The sequence below is a fragment of the Sprattus sprattus genome, assembly GCF_963457725.1.
Source record: "Sprattus sprattus genome assembly, chromosome: 11".
Lineage (NCBI taxonomy): Eukaryota > Metazoa > Chordata > Actinopteri > Clupeiformes > Clupeidae > Sprattus > Sprattus sprattus.
This window is the reverse complement of record NC_137909.1, coordinates 28,210,057-28,215,056: the sequence shown is the minus strand read 5'-3', so window position 1 is coordinate 28,215,056 and position 5,000 is coordinate 28,210,057. Positions and strand designations below refer to the sequence as shown.

Sequence of the window (5,000 nt, the reverse complement as noted above, 5' to 3'; positions counted from 1 at the left end):
CAGTCATCACGTCTTATAGCGAGAAAGAGATCTCACATCTTACACAGTCATCACGTCTTATAGCGAAAAAGAGATCTCACATCTTACACAGTCATCACGTCTTATAGCGAGAAAGAGATCTCACATCTTACCCAGTCGACACGTCTTATAGCGAGAAAGAGATCTCACATCTTACACAGTCATCACGTCTTATAGCGAGAAAGAGATCTCACATCTTACACAGTCATCACGTCTTATAGCGAAAAAGAGATCTCACATCTTACCCAGTCGACACGTCTTATAGCGAAAAAGAGATCTCACATCTTACACAGTCATCACGTCTTATAGCGAGAAAGAGATCTCACATCTTACCCAGTCGACACGTCTTATAGCGAGAAAGAGATCTCACATCTTACACAGTCATCACGTCTTATAGCGAGAAAGAGATCTCACATCTTACACAGTCATCACGTCTTATAGCGAGAAAGAGATCTCACATCTTACACAGTCATCACATCTTATAGCGAGAAAGAGATCTCACATCTTACCCAGTCGACACGTCTTATAGCGAGAAAGAGATCTCACATCTTACACAGTCATCACGTCTTATAGCGAGAAAGAGATCTCACATCTTACCCAGTCGACACGTCTTATAGCGAGAAAGAGATCTCACATCTTACACAGTCATCACGTCTTATAGCGAGAAAGAGATCTCACATCTTACCCAGTCGACACGTCTTATAGCGAGAAAGAGATCTCACATCTTACACAGTCATCACGTCTTATAGCGAAAAAGAGATCTCACATCTTACCCAGTCGACACGTCTTATAGCGAGAAAGAGATCTCACATCTTACACAGTCATCACGTCTTATAGCGAGAAAGAGATCTCACATCTTACACAGTCGACACGTCTTATAGCGAGAAAGAGTTCTCACATCTTACACAATCACATCTTATAGAGAGAAAGAGTTCTCACACCTTAAACAGTCATCACATCTTATAGAGAGAAAGAGTTCTCACATCTTACACAGTCATCACATCTTATCCCCAACCCCCCACCCCTGACCCTGCATAGCCTTTGTGTTTTAGTAGAGCAGAATAATAAGTCATTATGAGAATGGGCCACTTGGTGTGGTTTTGCTCATTACAGCAGTAACCAGTAAGTCCTGACATCATGACAAACTGAATGAAAACATTTCAAAGTCACCATGTTTGTTGAAAACTTTGTTTGTTTTTGTTTTAACGATTTATTTCAGTCTCCTCTCCTAAAACTGTAAGACATAACCACGTTCTGTAGGAATTTTGACACGCTATTCCTTGTCAGCCTAGGCTACTCCTTCTCATTAGTTTGTCAAAATACAGAAAGTCACACACACACACACACACACACACACACACACACACACACACACACACACTCACACACACACACACACTCACACACACACACACACACACACACACACACACACACACACACACACACTCACACACACACACACACACACACACACACACACACACACACACACACACACACACACACACACACACACACACACACACACACACACACAAAGACATGAACGAATACAGACTCACGTAAGCTTTCAAATCCTCAAGATAATCTCACGCTATCTCTGCAAGGCAGTCGTAGGTCAGACTCTGTGTACCTATCTCTCACTCTATGTGTGTGTGTGTGTGTGTGTGTGTGTGTAAGTATACGTATGTGAATGTGTGCATATGTGTCTGTGTTTGTGTGTGTTTAAGCCTCTGCGTGTGTGCATATGTATGTGTGGTGTGTGTTTGTGTGTGTATGTGGTGTGTGTGCATATGTGTGTGTGTACGCACATTTCTGTGTCAATCCGTCTGTATCAAAGACTACCCTTGTCCAGATGTTAACTTGTTTCATCTGAAAGAGAGACAGTGAAACTGCAACCCCCATTAACCTTGCAGAGTCAAACTGAGTTCACACACCGCAGCTATCAGCTAGCGGTTAGCGCTCCCTTCAAAGCCAGCCGAGGACAATGCAACATTATGACTGCGTCCTGCAGGAGTTCAAAGCCAGCTGAGGACAATGCAACATTATGACTCCCTCCTGCAGGAGTTCAAAGCCAGCCGAGGACAATGCAACATTATGACTCCCTCCTGCAGGAGTTCAAAGCCAGCCGAGGACAATACAACATTATGACTCCCTCCTGCAGTTCAAAGCTACACCAGGACAATGCAACATTATGACACCCTCTTCCATGAGTTCAAAGCCCCCTTTTGCAGGAGTCTAGAGCCAGCCAAGGACAATGCAACATTATGGCCCCCTCTTGCAGGAGTCTAGAGCCAGCCAAGGACAATGCAACATTATGGCCCCCTCTTGCAGGAGTCTAGAGCCAGCCAAGGACAATGCAACATTATGACTCTCTCCTGCAGCAGTTCATAGCCACACCAGGACAATGCAGCATTATATGACCCCCTCTTGCAGGAATCTAGAGCCACAGCAGGACCCCTCAGCCCCAGAGCAATGCCTGTCTCTCCTCTCTCTCTCCTCTCCTCCCTGTCTCTCCTCTCTCTCCTCTCTCTCCTCCCTGTCTCTCCTCTCTCTCCTCTCTCTCCTCCCTGTCTCTCCTCCCTGTCTCTCCTCTCCTCTCCTCCCTGTCTCTCCTCTCTCTCCTCCCTGTCTCTCCTCCCTGTCTCTCCTCTCCTCTCCTCCCTGTCTCTCCTCTCTCTCCTCTCCTCTCCTCCCTGTCTCTCCTCTCCTCCCTGTCTCTCCTCTCTCTCCTCTCCTCTCCTCCCTGTCTCTCCTCTCCTCTCCTCCCTGTCTCTCCTCTCTCTCCTCTCCTCTCCTCCCTGTCTCTCCTCCCTGTCTCTCCTCTCCTCCCTGTCTCTCCTCTCTCTCCTCCCTGTCTCTCCTCTCCTCTCCTCCCTGTCTCTCCTCCCTGTCAATGACATTAATGGCATTTTGTCATTAGACCACTATGGTCTCCAGCCTGGGAAACTGGGAGTAGAGACAATTCCCAAATATGTCCCTATTGCGTTAAAAGTTAAAACGTTACAAATAAATATAAAAAAAAATGACCTTTTTATTTAACTACTTTCTTCAAGCTCTCATGGGTGGATAAAGTGACAGTGTGACAGCTGCGAACGCAAAGGGCCCTAATTGAATTGACGGGCAATGGGCAACTGGCAACAAGCAAAGTCCACCGCGCATGTCCTAAAGCTAATTTAATAACTTGGCAAAATCATTTCGCTAATTCAATATCATTGAATAATCGTAGGTACAGTATGATCATGTCCAAACACCAATCTCTGACGACAATCAGTATTAGCGTCACTCTCATTATCATGATTGACATCAGTTACAGTAACAGCACTACCATTACATTACAATCATTATCTTTAGCTCTCTCAAATGTGTTCCTCTCTGTTGTGTACGGTACTGAAGGGTGAACTAAATGTGTTCCTCTCTGTTGTGTACGGTACTGAAGGGTGAACTAAATGTGTTCCTCTCTGCTGTGTAGGCTACTAAGGGGTGAACTAAATGTATTCCTCTCTGTTGTGTACGGTACTGAAGGGTGAACTTAATGTGTTCCTCTCTGCTGTGTAGGCTACTAAGGGGTGAACTAAATGTATTCCTCTCTGTTGTGTACGGTACTGAAGGGTGAACTAAATGTGTTCCTCTCTGCTGTGTATGGTACTGAAAGGTCAACCACTCCTATGGCGTGTCTAGGCCTACATCATTCTAATGGACACAAAGAAAGAAAGAAAATGTACTTGAGGCTGATTTGATGAAGCGTAATCCAAATGTATTAAAATGTCTGCAGACTGTGTATCAAACACTGTTAGTCTGCATCCGTAGGCCACCAGACTGTGTATCAAACACTGTTAGTCTGCATCCAAAGGCTTGTTATGCAGGGTCTGGAGAACTTGACAGCCACATGCCTCAACCGACCAATCTGAATCGCCAGTTCCACAGCAATAGACAATCATATACCAAACATAGACAAGAACACACTCAAGAGGCAGGCACAGGCACACAACATGCTGTCTTTAACAGACACACAACATGCTTTCATTTAAAGACACACAACATACTGTCCTTCACAGACACACAACATGCTGTCTTTAACAGACACACAACATGCTGTCTTTAACAGACACACAACATGCTGTCATTTAAAGACACACAACATACTGTCCTTCACAGAAACGCAACATGCTGTCTTTCACAGACACGCAACATGCTGTCTTTAAGAGGAGCACAATATGATGTCTTTAACAGACACACAACATGCTGTCTTCCACAGACACACAACATGCTGTCTTTCACAGACACACAACATGCTGTCCTTCACAGACACGCAACATGCTGTCTTTAACAGACACACAACATGCTGTCCTTTGCAGACACACAACATGCTGTCCTTCACAGACACAACATGCTGTCCTTCACAGACACACAACATGCTGTCTTTCACAGACACACAACATGCTGTCTTTCACAGACACAACATGCTGTCTTTCACAGACACGCAACATGCTGTCTTTAACAGACACACAACATGCTGTCTTCCACAGACACACAACATGCTGTGCTTCACAGAAACACAACATGCTGTGCTTCACAGACACACAACATGCTGTCTTTAACAGACACACACCATGCTGTCCTTTGCAGACACACAACATGCTGTCTTTCACAGACACACAACATGCTGTCCTTCACAGACACGCAACATGCTGTCCTTCACAGACACACAACATGCTGTCTTTAACAGACACACAACATGCTGTCCTTTGCAGACACACAACATGCTGTCCTTCACAGACACACAACATTCTGTCTTCCACAGACACAACATGCTGTCTTTCACAGACACACAATATGCTGTCTTTCACAGACACACAACATGCTGTCTTTCACAGACACAACATGCTGTCTTTCACAGACACACAACATGCTGTCTTTAACAGACACACAACATGCTGTCTTTCACAGACACAACATGCTGTCTTTCACAGACACAC

General features: G+C 45.0%; 1 protein-coding gene across 1 annotated transcript in view; it reads right to left on the bottom strand.

Annotated features, from left to right (window-relative positions):
* The window catches only part of ano2a (anoctamin 2a), a gene marked incomplete at both ends in the record, with an annotated part of 43,451 nt that overhangs the window by 31,266 nt on the left and 7,185 nt on the right, over positions 1-5,000 (bottom strand). The window lies entirely within an intron of this gene.